The sequence below is a fragment of the Euprymna scolopes genome, chromosome 2 (genome assembly GCF_053919585.1).
Source record: "Euprymna scolopes isolate OS-2025 chromosome 2, ASM5391958v1, whole genome shotgun sequence".
NCBI classification, from domain to species: domain Eukaryota; kingdom Metazoa; phylum Mollusca; class Cephalopoda; order Sepiida; family Sepiolidae; genus Euprymna; species Euprymna scolopes.
The window spans coordinates 189,481,465-189,498,550 of NC_136483.1; positions in this window are offsets into that span (position 1 = coordinate 189,481,465).

The following is a 17,086-nucleotide window of genomic DNA, read 5'->3' on the forward strand; positions in this document are numbered from 1 at the left end:
AGATGTAGACCTATTAGATTATTAGATGTATAACTATTAGATTATTAGATGTATGACTATTAGATTATTAGATGTATGACTATTAGATTATTAGATGTATTCCTATTAGATTATTAGATGTATGACTATTAGATTATTAGATGTATGACTATTAGATTATTAGATGTATGACTATTAGATTATTAGATGTATTACTATTAGATTATTAGATGTATGACTATTAGATTATTAGATGTATTCCTATTAGATTATTAGATGTATGACTATTAGATTATTAGATTATTAGATGTATGACTATTAGATTATTAGATGTATGACTATTAGATTATTAGATGTATGACTATTACATAATAAAATGTATAACTATTAGATTATTAGATGTATGACTATAAGATTATTAGATGTAGAACTATTAGATTATTTGATGCATAACTATTAGATTATTAGATGTATGACTATTACATTATAAAATGTATAACTATTAGATTATTAGATCTATGACTATTAGATTATCAGATGTATGACTATTAGATTATTAGATGTATGACTATTAGATTATAAAATGTATAACTATTAGATTATTAGATGTATGACTATTAGATTATTAGATGTATGACTATTAGATTATTAGATGTATAACTATTAGATTATTAGATGTATGACTATTAGATTATAGATGTATAACTATTAGATTATTAGATGTATAACTATTAGATTATTAGATGTATGACTATTAGATTATTAGATCTATGACTATTAGATTATTAGATGTAGAACTATTAGATTATTAGATGTATGACTATTACATTATAAAATGTATAACTATTAGATTATTAGATGTAGAACTATTAGATTATTAGATGTATGACTATTAGATTATTAGATGTATGACTAGTAAATTATAAAATGTATAACTATTAGATTATTTGATAATGACTATTAGATTATTAGATGTATAACTATTAGATTATTAGATGTAGAACTATTAGATTATTAGATATATAACTATTAGATTATTAGATGTATTACTATTAGATTATAAGATGTATGACTATTAGATTATTAGATGTATGACTATTAGATTATTAGATGTATTACTATTAGATTATTAGATGTAGAACTATTAGATTATTAGATGTATAACTATTAGATTATTAGATGGATTGCTATTAGATTATAAGATGTATGACTATTAGATTATTATTAGATTATCTTCGAGTTTCGGGAGATCCTATTTATTAAAAGAATGGTAATAAGTTGAAAACATAATGCAAACATTAAATTAGAGCCTCTAAATACTAATTTAGTGTTCGCAGTATGTTATCGCCTTCTATTATTCCTTTTAATAAATAGGATATCCCGATCGAATAATTTGTAATCTTGAAACCGTGACATAGGTACGCACGTTAAAGGAACTACGGCATTAATATATAGATTCTCTGTTAAGAACCATAATTTGTACAAAAACACAACTATTTTTCACTAAGCTATACACTACTTTCAGGTTATTAGATGTAGGAACACGAAATTTCGTATGAATATTTTTTTTATTACATTTTCACGCCAAACAAGGCACATTGCCACTTTGATGTAGGGGGCTACTATCAATGACATAAGTTACAGGAGTACTATGTAGGGAGTTGGGCAGCAAGATGTCGGTTCACGTTACACTTTAACTTCTGCGTGTCAATACAGTTGGGCAAGCAGGGAGCCAAAAGGGAATTTCAAAGTCTAGCGATTCTGGGGAAGAAACTACTGGAATAGAATGCTCTCTTACATCTAGGGATCTCTACTGTGAAGGGGTGTGATTTAGCTGCTTGTGGGGTTAGGCGGGGGTATTAACGTCGAGGGAGTACAAGTGCTTGCAGTTCGTCGGAGCATTCACCGTTAAAGTACTTGTAGAGCAGGCAAAAGGATGCTACATTTCGTCGATGGGACTGTTATTAGATTCTCTGCTAATCAAATCTAGGAGTTTTTAGGTGGAAAATTTTGACTAAACGTCTTTCCCCCTCAGAAAGTTTGATCTATATTTTTGAGGCGGAGGGACAAATTTGACCACTTGATATTTTATTAACACTCAAGGATTTTGCAAGATATTTTTGTTTTAAAAATGTACGGCCTTAATTGAATCTATCTATATTTCTATAATTTTTCTTCTTTTTTTATGTGTGTATTGATATTCATATAAATATCTGTTGTGGTGGCAACCACTTATTTGCATATGCGAATAACATAACACTATAAATGGCAAGCCTAGGTTGGCCTTGGTGTGTCTTACTCAAATCCCACCGGAAGTGACGCCGAAGAGCGTACATGTCCTCCCACCAAGACTCTCTGACTCGACACCGTCATTGTACATATTGTAAATATACCTTTTCTTTAAAACACTTATTTTTGCGTTATCTTGTTGTTTGCGTCTTCATTGTATTTCCTTACTAATTATTGTTCAACCTTGCAACCACAACAGTTGGCGACGAAATATGAAGCGTCAAATATAACAGTTTGACGAAGAACTATTAAAAAAAAAAAAGTACAACGCAAAGGTTGACCATTTGTTTTAAGGAATGCAAAGTGTTGACGAGCAAACGGATTTTACGCTAAAGAGAAGTTTCAACTCAAGTGAAAAAAAAACTCTAACGTGGCAAAAGCGACAATTTACGCCGTTTTCTGGGAATCCGACTTGCAAACGAATGTAAAAGTGAATTTTTGTTTTGTCGCTACACGACAAATCTTACTAAAAGACCAACTTGCAAACGAAAAGCGAACTTTGTTCTGTCGCAAAAACGACAGGTCAGACCCGTATTACGAAAAGCAAGGAAGTAACCTACGAAAAAATGTTCACCAGTGGATTCTAATTACTGTTCTCCGTAAACAAAACAACAACTAAAGGACTTTTTAATTAATGTTTTGGTTGACGTCGGTACTAAAAGGAAATACCACAGCTAAAACTAAAATTCAAGGAAAGGATTTTTTTTTCTTGAAGTTGTCACTGAATAACGGATAATACAGTAAAACGTCACGGAAAAAAAAGGTAATCTCAATTTAAGAGGTATTTTAATTACTAAAATACTAGAGAAAAGAAACTCAAAGAACTAAATGTACCGCATACATTTATTCAATTGTGACTCGAAAAAAAAAACCCAAACTTTTATTTTGTGGAAAGAGTTACTTATTAGTAAGTGCCTAAAAACGGAAAGTCAATTCCATTTCGTGATTCCAGATAAACCTGTTTCATTTTTTTTTTGCAGCGTGACTCGCAAAAAGAATATATTATTGCAAGCAGCGATATTATTATTGAAAACAGAAGCTTACAGCAATTTGTTTTTTTTTGTTGTAACCCAAACCGGTGTATATTGTACATGGTACAATATTTTTTTTAACTACACACTAAAAAAACAAAAAAAAACATGGAAGACTTATCAAAAATGTTCATGCAATTTTTACAAGCACAGGCTGAGCGGGATGAACGCAGACAAGCTACACAAAACTAGTTTTTGCAAACACAAATACAGGCACAGGCTGACCGCGAGGAAAAGAGAGAGGACAGATTATTGAAATGGCAGCAGAAACAAGAAGAAAAGCAGAAAATGGCACAATTAAAGCAGAAAAAATGCAATTGGAACAGGAAGAAAGGCATAAGAAACTACAATTGGAATATGAAGAAAGACAAGATGAACGTTTTGCTAAAACACTGGAACTACTAAAGAGTAATCGAGAAAATGTCGATAGTGTTAATTTCTCCCATACAACTATTTTTAATAGCATGGACACATTTCATTATGTGCCTGAGGAAGAGAAGAATTTTGAAGCATACTACACAATATACGAGGATGTTTTTCAACTGGACTGTAAAAATTGGCCAAATAGTCAGAAAGTGAGCCTCTTACTCAGAAAATTGTGTACATCAGAACACAGCAAATTCGTAGATTACATATTACCTAAAAAAAAAAGTGCGGAATTAGAGTTCATGGAAGCTGTAAAATTACTAAAAGAATTATTTAATCCAAATATATCTCTTTTTCATAAAAGATGGCTGTGCATGAATCTAAGAAAGATGGACACCAAGATTATTAGACATACGCATCAGTTGTCAATAAAAACTGCGATAATTTTAAGCTTGCAGAACTAACGGTAGAAGATTTTAAATGTCTAATCTTCGCTCAAGGGTTAGTTTCCACGAAAAATGCAGAAATACGCAGACGTGTTGTCTAAGCTGGAATCTGAGCAAGATTTAACCCTCCAGAAACTAGCAGAGGACTGTGAAAGGGCCATTACACTAAAAAAGGATTTTAAAAATATAGAAGAATCCGGAGTGGCATATGTAAGAAAAGTTAGAAAACCATACGCACCAACCAAGAACTTTACAAAGAAAAGCAATGGAACGGGATATTCCAAAGATAATAACCATAAATATAGTACAGAATATAACAAGCCTCTTCCTAGATATAACTGTAAGAGATGTGCAGAAAAGCATTGGGAATCAGATTGCCCTTATAAGAAGAAAAAATGCTACATTTGTAAGAAGGTGGGACACAAAAGCGATTGCTGCAGATATAAAGATTACACCAGAAAGAGAGTACAGCAAACAAAATCAAATACAAAATTAGACAAAGATCGGCGAAAATACGTAAAAGTGGAAATATTTAAAACATCAATAAAGTTACAACTCGACTCCGGCTCCAATGTTTCTATAATAAACCTGAATACGTGGAAAAAGTTGGGAAAACCGGCCATGATGAAAACTAGTAAAGCAGCCCGGACGGTAACTGGTGGTGGTATAAAATTTGAAGGAGAAGTTGTCCTCCCGATAAAATTAAAAGGGATTTCGAAGAAATTAAAAATATTCGTACTAAAAAATAGTGAAAATCTGTTTGGAATAGATTTAATTGAGAAATTAGGACTATGGGATAAGCCAATCAATACATTCTGTAAAAAATTAGAATGTTCTTCTCCAACAACAGTAAATATAAAAGACGATTTAAAAGAATTATTTCCTGAGGCATTCACGACTAACTTAGGTCGCTGCAATAAATTCAAGGCCTCGTTTGAACTTAAAGAAAACGCCAGCCCAATTTTTAGAAAAAAGCGAAACGTTCCGTTCGCTGGGTTGGAAAAGATTGATAAAGAATTAAATAGATTGGAACAGACGGGAATTCTATCAAAAATAGAACACAGCGAGTGGGCAGCCCCCACCGTATACGTAAAGAAAAAGAATGACGAAGTTAGAGTGTGCGCAGACTTTTCGACCGGGGTCAACTCCCTATTAAAAGATCACCATTACCCCCTACCAAGCACAGAGGAAATATTCACGAAGTTGAATGGGGGTAATATCTTCTCCAAGATAGACTTGAGCGACGCGTATTTGCAAATACCGGTCGAGGAGAATTGCTAAAAAATACTATGCATCAATACGCATAAGGGATTATACAAATACAACCGATTGCCTTTTGGCATCAAAGTAGCGCCTGCCATCTTTCAGCAAGCGATGGACACCATGCTAAGTGGTATTGAGTGCGCATGTGCATACCTGGACGACATTGTTGTCAGGAGCAAATCCCTAGAAGAACATAAGGAACATTTGAAACAAGTATTTACTCGAATACAAGAATTCGGCTTTAAAGTAAAAGAAAGTAAATGTGACTTTTGTATGAGCGAGATTAAGTATCTTGGACACATAATAAACAAACATGGACGACGTCCAGACCCAGACAGATCTGCGGCAATAAAAAATATGCTAGCACCCGATAATGTAACAACCTTGCAGAGTTTCTTAGGACTCGCAAATTATTACCAATCTTTTATTGAAGGAATGCATGACTTGCGAGCCCCCTTAAATAATCTGCTTAAAAAGGATACACTGTAGAACTGGACGCAAGAATGTCAAACCGCTTTTGACAAAATAAAGAGCGCGCTAACATCCGAATTATTCTTAACACACTTTGACACAAACTTAAAAATAGTCGTCGCTAGTGATGCTAGCTCCTACGGCTTAGGAGCATGCATTCAACATATTATGCCGGATGAGTCTAGAAAACCAATAGCGCACGCTTCGAGAACGCTGATACCAGCCGAAAGGGCATATTCACAAATCGAAAAAGAAGCGTTGAGCATAATCTTTGCCGTGACTAAATTTCACCGATATTTATATGGTAGACAATTCATACTTGAAACCGACCATAAACCGTTAGTCACGATCTATGGATCAAAAAAAGGATTGCCGATATACACCGCAAATAGATTGCTGCGCTGGGGTACAATACTACTTAATTACGATTTCCAGCTACAACATCTGGCATCAAAAAAGATTTGCTATGCGGATGGACTGTCAAGACTGATACCACAGAAACACAATCTGGAAGAATCAGTCATTGCAGCAATTCGGACAAATGTTGAAGTAAAAAATATGGTAGCAAACATCATTAAGGAACTACCCGTAACTTTGTCGGACATTAAAAGGGAAGCCGAGAAAGACGAATATATAAAGGACATAAAAGAGAAAATTATAACGGACACAAAGGTGCAGGAAGTTTTCTCCATATGTGACGATGTGTTACTGTACAGTGAGAGAGTGGTAATACCCAAAACATTGCAGAATAGGATGTTAAGAGATTTCCACACAGGACATCCGGGGATAAATCGAATGAAGTCGTTAATGAGAAGCTACGTGTACTGGCGTAACATGGACACTGACATAGCGACAACAATTGATAAATGTAAAGGATGCCAGTTAGCGGCAAAATCTCCATCTATAGTACACAAACCTTGGCCGAAAACCGACCAACCATGGTCGAGAATCCACATGGACTTCGCTGGTCCAGTAGGTGAAAACTATTATTTAATTGTAGTGGATAGTTTCACAAAATGGCCGGAGGTAATGCGTTGCAGGAATCCAACAACGAGCAACTCAATAGGGTTCCTACACGAGTTGTTTGCAAGATTCGGTGTACCAGACACACTGGTCACTGACAACGGAACGCAGTTCACATCCGCAGAGTTTAAAGAATTTTGCAACACGTTCCGAGTGAAGCACATCACGACTCCGCCGTATCATCCAAGGTCGAACGGCCTCGCGGAAAGGTTCGTGGACACGCTAAAACGAGCGTTAAAGAAATCCATTGGAACACCAACAGAAAAAGCTTTGCAACAATTCTTGCAAGTATATAGGATTACACCACATCCTAGTACACCATCAAACATATCACCAGCTGATCTAATGTTTGCCAGAAAGGTAAAATCAGCGTTTGACAAACTATTGCCAAGGCAGGCAATTATCCGAAACACTACACACACGAGAAGAAAGAAATATAACTCGGGAGATCAAGTATATTTTAAGTGCTACAGAAATAACACATCTTACTGGGAATGTGGAGTAGTGGATAAACGCATTGGTGATTGTACATACATGATTAAAGGTCCACAGAATATACATAAAAGGCACCTAAATCAGATAAAAAACGTCATATCCAAGATGATGATGATACGACAACAGTCGAAGAGGAGGACACCATAGATATCATATACGAATCTTTTAATTTGGAACTGCCTCAAAATGCACCTGAACCCCGAAGATCAGGTAGGAAAAGAAAAGTGAATGAACCATTAATGGTAAAACCAAAAAGAAAAAGATATTGAAATCTGTGTGACTTCAAATCTTGGGAGGGGGTGTTGTGGTGGCAACCACTTATTTGTATATGCGAATAACATAACACTATAAATGGCAAGCCTAGGTTGGCCTTGGTGTGTCTTACTCAAATCCCACCGGAAGTGACGCCGAAGAGCGTACATGTCCTCCCACCAAGACTCTCTGACTCGACACCGTCATTTGTACATATTGTAAATATACCTTTTCTTTAATACACTTATTATTGCGTTATATTGTTGTTTGCGTCTTCGTTGTATTTCCTTACTAATTATTGTTCAACCTTGCAACCACAACAATATCTCTTTTTTTCTATTTATTTAAAAAGAAAATACTTTGCTATATATGGATTATAAAGTTGCATTCATTTTCAAAATATCTCTCGTCTTCAGGAGGCCTCAAGTTTTGACAAACTTCTTGGCTTGACCATTACTCCTGATCTTAAATGGAACACGTACATCAAATCTGTTGCCAAGGCCGCTGGAAAAATGGTGGGATCTTTCTATCAATCCGGTAGATATCTCACTGATGCTATTCTCTATCTATATAAGAGCCAGGTACGTCCAAGGATGGAATACTGTTGCCACATCTGGGCAGGAGCTGCTAGAAAGGACTTGGCCTGCCTTGATAGAGTCCAAAATAGACTTCGTAGCCTCGTAGGAGATGCCCTTTTCTCTTCCTTGCAACCTTTATCTCACAGAAGAGATGTTGCGAGTTTGTCTCTGATGTATCGTTATTTTCATGGAAAGTGTTCGACTGAGCTTCAATCTATGGTCCCCCCTCGCCAAACTTTCACAAGAAACACTCGTCTAGCTGTAAACACTATCAATAATTCCCCCCACTCTTTATCTGTGCCTAAACCTAAACGTAGATTCCATGAACAAAGCTTCTTTCTTGGAACTGCACGCCTGTGGAATTGTCTTCCGTTTTCCTGCTTTCCGGCTGACTAGAATATGGTTGCCTTCAAGTCTAACGTAAATAAGTTCTTGATGAGCCGTTCCATATAAGTTATCAAATTTACCAAATTTTCATTACTAATGATTACTATATTGTCTAATTTCTACTGTACACTCTTTAACCCTTATCCTTGAGTGGCCTCTTGGCCTTGATAATGTGGTGATGCCTATGTAAAAAAAAAGATCTAGCTAATTTGCATAGTCTTTTAAACATCCATTTTAATTCATTCTCTATTAGTTTTTTTTTTTGTTTTCTTATAGGATGACCCTCTTTAGGTAACTATTACGTGTAATTATATTCATGCAGATATTCTACATGATTTATACTTGCGTAATATTTGCGTAAAAAAGTTATAGTAAACACAAACGTATTTCTATATATATATTATGTATGTGTATATATATATTTTTTTAAAAGGGTTGCCTACCAAACCCTCTGTCAGTTTTTGATCTACAGACATGAAACTTAATATATAGGGTATGCGAACCAATGCAAAACTTTATATTTGGGTTTTAGCCGAGGAACATCGCTGAAAAAGTGTGAACATTTTTTAAAATGGAATTTGCCAAGTGAAGGTCGAACGACGGCATTACGAATATGCATGCGTAATGTAATAGCTGTTAGTTCATGTTTTAATGCCTTGCAGCAAACATGTCTTCATAGTTCAGTTAGTTTTTATGACAAATTATTTTTTAATAGAATTTTCAAAATTAAAATGTATGGTCACCATATTGTTAGGTTATTAAATTATTAGTTATTTTTTTTTTATATATAAAACGGTGCTTGATTGATCCGAAAGTAACTCCCTATTTTAAAATAACTATAATTTATTCAAATGCTGTAATCTGTTTCTCAATTTATGTGAATGTTACTTAATATGTGGTAATTATATCTATGCTTTTGTTTTCTTTTCAGATCTGTTATATGAATTTGGTGTATTTATCTTGAAAGGAGAATAAGTGAAGTTATTAGTACGATACTGCAAGAGTTTTTTTTGTGAAATCAGTTGATGCGGTTCATGGTCGACTTGAAAAACTGGTGGCGAATGGTGGTGCCCATATTGAATTTTAAATAAAGGTCCATGTAATATACTTTCTTCTAATATTCAGTAATTGGAGAAATTATACTTCAAAGTATATTATAGTCATTTTAGTTATTTGTAATGCCAACGATTTCCCATTAATCGCTTAAAATATTTTTTAAATAATTTTCTTTATAAAAAATATGATTCTTCCGTTTTTTACACGAGATGTTCTCTGTATTTCTTTATATATGTGTGGGGGGTGTATGGGGTGGGGGATTCTGGACAACTATCGGATTTTTAAAATGACTAATTCAAAAGCACGTTGGTAGATTTAATTTGATAATAAATTTGTATTTAATATTATTATTTTTCATATTATTTGGATTCTTCAGAGTACTGTTCTCACCCTGAGTGTTATTTTCGCAACTTTGCAGTCGATGTAACCTTCGACTTTCTTCAAGTGTATCTTGTATTTTGGAATCTTTCTGTGGAATTCAAAAATCGACCCGGATTTTCGAACGGAAATTCAATTTAATCTACGGGCGTAGCATACTCTCGTTACGTCCGCCATGACAGGGTAAAGTCCATAGTAATGTACATAGGTAAAATTACAAAAGGCAATGATATAGTATAGTTTACAACAGAGAAATCGAAAGCAAAAAAATGTACAACAAATAACTTTTACCAAACATAAGAAACAAAAATTAATTTTCGACCGACCTACAGAATTTTACAGTTTTGAAACATTTTGTAAGTGTTTTTATATTTCATAATTTGTTTCGGAGCTTCAAGAGATAGTAAAAATTTACCGAACACTGACAGCAATCAGCTTTGAGATAAGACAATTTAATTTTAAAACAGTTTCACAAGTAAAAATACAGGTCGGTGGAAATGTAATTTTAATACATTTCCTCATAGTTGTATTATTTAAATGTTCGATTTCTCGATTATTAGCTATGGCGGCATATAAATTAAACACAAGAAATGACGGCTACTATTTTGTATTGTTAAAAATATCAACGAAATCTGATATTGAAATAAATAGCAAGGCTTTAAAACACTTTCATAAAATTAAAACTAGCGCAGATCGGTATAAAATTAATTTTGCTTGGATCGGTAAAAGTCATTTGTTGTCGAATTTGTTTTGGTTGCAATTGCTCGGCTGTTAATTATACAACATAATTGCCAGACATGGTCATGTTTTTCCCCCTTTTGATTTTAATGTGGAAATCTTTTTTTACGCATTGTAACATACTTTTTTATATTCATTTTATATCTCGGCTCCAAAAAAAAATCTTTTAATCGAAATAAGCACCATCACAATCAACACACTTTTGCCAACGTAAAATAAGTTTATTTACGTCAGTAACCTTAAAAACATCTTGTGTTCTGGTGGCGAGGAAGTCGCTAACTGCGTTTTGGATATCGCTTGAGTTTTAGAAGCATTTTTCAGAAAGTTGTTGAGATGCTTGTCGAAGTTGTTGAGATGCTTGTCGAAGTTGTCGAGATGCTTGTCGAAGTTTTCGAGATGCTTGAAAAAGTTGTAGTCGGTAGGTTAGAGGTTTGGAGAGTATGGCGGATGAGGCAGAGTTTCGCAGCCCAATTCGTTTAAGTACTGCAGGATCGGTTTAGCAACGTGCGGTCGGGCATTGTCGTGAAGAAGAATTGGTCTTTTTCTATTGACTAATGCTGGATGTTGTTGTCGAAGTTTCTAATACATTTCATCCATTTGTTGACAGTACTTCACTGTAGTAGTCTTGCCTGCATTAAAAAACTGTTACAGACCATCAAACAGCCAGCATGACTTTCTTTTGGTACAACTCTGGCTTTGAAAAGTGTTATAGAGCTTCGTCGGCGTCTAACCACTGAGCTGAGCGTTGCCTGTTGTCGTAAAGAACCCACTTCTCATCGCAAGTCACAACCTGGTCGAGAAACAACTCTTTCTTTTTTTGCGTTAAAAAGGGAAAGGTGACATTTCATAATGATGTTTCTTTTTGATGTCGTTTAATTCGTGAGGCACCCATTTATCAAGTTTTTATCTTTCCAAGCTCCCTAAATTGTTTGAAATCAACTTTTGATGGCCGACCACTAAGCTCATCATCTTCAAAACTCGTCGCAGCCACGAAATTTCTTAAACCACCATTGCGCTGTGTGTTCAGTATTAGTTTCTGAACCAAACGATTCGTTGATATCGCAGGCAGTTTTTCGGCCTAGCTTGTATTGAAATATGAAAATTGTACGAATGTTTTTTTTCTCATCTGGTGTCCAATGTTCTGAAAAGAGGACATAATTGTTTTAGAACGATTGTAATTTAAACGTAAAATGATATATAAAGAAAAGATATTATAACAAACACTTATTTGAAAATACATCATTTAAAATCAAAATTAAAAATTCGCCCACAACTTTTTTCTCGGCCTCCGTTATTTTTTGCGGCTGTTATTAGGGATTCAGTTTTCTGTTCAGGTTTCTTTTTGGAACCATATTCAATTGTTTTCGTGAGCCTCATATTTTGTCATCTTTGTAAATCGTTCATGTAGCTGTTTCTCTTCCTATTTTCTTTTTCTCGTTTTGCCACTTGCCTCTCTGTTCTCTTTCTTGTTCATTTATTTTTTCGGTGTCATTGCTGCTGTGATTGCCCCTGTCTGTGTTCTAATTTTGTTTTAGTCCTTCACACAGTCTTACAGAAAGTCCAGCCTTCTTCCGTCGGGTTCCTTTTCACACAGAGTAAGTGAGCACCATGCGTTGGGTGTAGTGCATTATGCATCATTATAAGTTACCTTGGCTTTGATCCAGATGCCTCAGTTCTTCTTTGGTCCAACTTATAAACCGTTAGGAGTATCCCACTAGTAATAGAGTTCATGTGTTTATGTTAGATAATAATATGGTTAAAAGTTATTATAGATCTATCTGTCTCTCTATCTATTTATCTATCTATCCAGTGATATTGTTAAAATAGTTTATAGAATAAAGTGTAGCAATGCGTTTTAGCTGAAGATGTTTACATAAGTTAGCTGGGGTAAATATAAGCAAAATAACCTTGGACAGGCATACGTGGAAAGGTCGCACGTTGAGATACGTGTGCTTTTTAATGATTACGTAACGGAACTGAGGTTAAGAGGTCGGTAAGTTGAGACAGTCGAGAGTTAGAGTTTGGTCACGGAAGTGAACATACGTGCTTCAAGCCAGGAAGCGGGGATGTGAAGAACAAGTATGTAGACACGAAATGCAGACTCTTTGTGAAAACCATTTGAGACTGCTGAAATAAATTTATATTTCAAAAGTATAAAATGTTGTTCTGTGGTTTCACAAAGGAAGAAAGAACAGATGTTTCAATTGGTTATGGTGTTGGTCATTTCATGTTTCATCAAGAGCTATTGAAGAAAGAAAGGTATGAAGCATATATTATTATTCTTATAAAAAATTATACCTTATGTAAATATGAACAGTAATATATACCCGTGCGATAACTTTCTGATACAACATGACTCAGTTCATACGTTGATATCATATCCTCTGGCTAAACAAACAATACATACAATTTATACGTTTATAGCGGATGCCGTTATAAGAACAACATCCAATATTTATACCTTTTCTTAGTCTTTTCTATTCTAAAGTTTAGTTTCTGGGAGTTTTTTTGGTTTTCGCGTGCATTCATATTCGATTTTTTCTTTCATTGCTTTGATGATTTCTGCTTCCAGAACTCCTTAATCTCTGTAGTTTTCATGTTCACCTAATGATTTCATCTCTGTTTGATTGGGTAGGACCATGTCTTCCGTTTCCACCAGTTCTCCACTTCTCATGATCAGCTGTGCACATTCTTCTATACCGATTGCCATTCGAATATCTTGGCTAGAAAATTATGGTTGTGTTTATTAACCTCTAATTCTTGGTTTCTGCAAACAGCTTCATGTCATCCATGTACATTAGGTGGTCTATTCTTTCATCTCTATCAGGGAACTTTGCCTGGCTTGGCACATGTTTAGTATATTCTTAAGAGACATCATGATTATGCTGAACAGCAGTCGTGATAGAGTATCACCTTGGAAGATACCTCTTTGTATTTTACAGTCAGTTATGTATTATCCATCTGTTGTCAATTCAATTTCCTGTGTTCTCATTGCATTTTCAATCAAGTTGATAACCTTTTCTGATATTTTGTACATTTTGAGGTATTCTATTATCCATGCTCGCAGAATCGTGTCGTACGTTTTCTTTTAGCCGATCCATGCCATGGCTATGTTCTTTTTTCTACATTTTACCTCCTTCAGGGTCTTTTGATCTATTTATAGTAAGTCATGTCTTCCTACTATTATTATTATTATTATTATTATTATTATTATTATTATTATTATTAACTAATTAATTAATTAATTCAGTGCAATCAAATGATTTATATTAGAGCTTGCTTAATTCGCATTCAAATATTTGTTTCAACTTTTCAACTTTTCAACTTTTCTGTTTTTCTTAATATTTTAAATTCATGGAACGGAGTTTATAACAGCCAGTTATAAATGTTGTTCAATTTATAGAACATGGATGCTTTGTTTCTGAATCACTTTTGTCTGTAATGCATCTTCGCATTGTATATATTTTTCGGATACAGCAATTTGCAACATCTCTCTATCACTCGTGTAAAACATAAAAACTAATTACTGGCATCAATTTCAAATTATTTGATTGTCTACAATGTTTGAGGTAATGTTAATTCTACAACCTTTTTCTCCTGTCCAAATCAGAAAAAAAAAACTTATCATTATATGGCTAATATAGCATCTTTAATAGAACAGAAAATACAAATTATAATATTGAATTTCAAATGTATCCTATATTAATCAATAAATATATAGAGCATCCTTTGTAGAAGAACTTCGCCATTAATGTAAAAATTAATTCTGTTAGAAAAAAAACCACTCCAGACATGCGCATTGCGAGCATATATTCTTGACCTCATTTTGTAAGGCCTGTTAAAAAATATGCGTCTGGTTAAGGTTAAGATTAAATTTAATTTGTACAAAAGTCAGAATAAATGCCACTGTGGAATGGACAATACGAGTTTCTTTGGGGGCAGAAATATAAAGTAAATCATCTTTGTATGCAAATATTCGATTACACAAATGGATTCTACCCGCTTAAAAAATAAAACGATGTTTGTTTTTTTTTCGTTTTTTTTACTTCACCTCATTTTTTTTTTTTTTTTTTTTTTTGCAAATATTATTTGACAAGGTTATTTTACAAACAATACCAAATTTTAAACACAAATCAAGGATTATTCTCGCAATCAAAACACTTTATCTGACTACGTAGTATTTTTTTTTAATATTAAAATGTAATCAAAATAATTAAGCGTGACAGACTAATCTTAAAAATGACCGATACTAAGTCTTACATGGTATGCTAGGACGCAGCTAGCAAAAAGGTCAGTTACAATTTCATGTTCGTAAAAAGCTGACTAATTCACTTTCCCACGCACTCTCCTAGCTGGAGTTTAAGGTCCTGGCTCTTTTTATTATCGGACCTTGTTTCAAAAATCACTCACGCCCCTTGTGTGTGTGTTCGCACACACATGCATACACACACAGTTACAGGCACACTGCGCACATACATACGCATATATGCGTATCCAACTACCGAGGGCGAGACAGTTAATTAAAAACTAGATGTAATGTACCCGTATAACTCCTACGGAGTTAGGATACAATAGGTAATTGTAGTTAGTAACGTGGGTATGTACGCTGGTAGATACGTTATTTATATTTAAACCCGCAGTTGTCCGGGAGAAATAATTTGCGAGTTTAAAATTTGGGATAATTTTTATCATGTATTTATTTCTTATGAAATATAAAGTTATTTATATTTCTTAACAGTTTGTATCTTTATAGTCAATAAATATTTTATGTATACGCATATAAACATATATATATATATATATATATATATATATATATATATATATATATATATATATATATTTGTAGTCATGGACATACAGTCCTGTTTTGTTGTATCACAACTCATCAGTGCCGCTAGACTAGCATCGCTCCCTAGCCAAGGATATAACCTAGAACCGTCGTGTTGACAGTCGGCAGTTCTACCACTCCACCATGAAGATGACGCCCGTAAATAATTCGTCGAAATGTCCATTTAAATTGACACCCGCCACCACTTTTATAGTGCTCAAATCGCCTGTTTGTAAACAAACAACGAGCTTCGCATTTTTCAGCCAATTAAGTGGCGGGTGAGATTATTTACGACTGTAGAGAGAGAGAGAGAGAGATGAGGAAAAAGAGACAGAGGGAGTTAGTATATGAAGTCAGCTAATATATATGATGATGAGCTATGATACAGCGAAACAGTACTGTATGTTGATGACTATAATGCTCTTTATCTTGAGTTGAGCATATTGAGAAGCGATAAACGAATTATCATTAGCGTATTAAGCGACGCTCTTTGTTTATACAAATCGAGCTTAGGTATTTCAGACAAAAAATTGTTAATTCACTACTCGCGCAGCAGCAGCCGATTAGCGTAATGGTCAGAAGCCTTGACTGTCGTACAGGCGGTTGGGTTTCGATCCTGGTTTGAGGTAGTTGCCTGTCTAGCCGCAGTGATGAGCTGTGATACAGCGAAGCAGTACTTTATGTGGATGACTACATATATATATATATATATATATATATATATATATATAATATATATATATATATATATAAGTGAAATACTGAAATGCCGTAGGATTGTATAATACTACAAACCTAAAATCCAAATAAATATTAATATCAATATTAATAAAGCAATCCCAAGCAGATAAACAAAGCTAAATATGCTCAATATTCTAACTTGGAGTATCCTTTTTACACCATCATTTCAATTTTAATTTTCAATTTCCAAATTTATAATTATCCACATCAATTTTTCTATTAACGTTTCCTCCGATGAGATGAGCCATTCATTGAAAATCCATGGATTAAGGAAAAAAACTTTAATAATTATTTGTACTTCTTTGTAAAACAATAAATTTGGAATTCGACATTATTAATTCAGAATTTCGATATATATATATATATATGTGTGTGTGTGTGTGTGTGTGTGTGTGTGTGTGTGTGTGTGTGTGTGTGTGTGTTTGTGTGTGTATGTGTGTCACACACACATATGCATATATATATACATATATATATGTATATGTTTGTATGTATATATATATATATATACATGAATATATACAAAGAAAGAGAAAAGGAGATTAAAGAGAGACAGAGCTAGTATAGGAAGGCAACTAACACACACACACACACACACACACACATACACACACATCTATCCCCAAGTCATAGGGCAGTGTACCAGTATTGGCGGATTGACTGATGACCTAGATGTGCCAAGTTCGAATCCAGTCATTTCCATAGTACTCATATTCCTTACAGAACAAAAAGGGGGAGTTCGGTAGCCAAGTGGTTAACGAC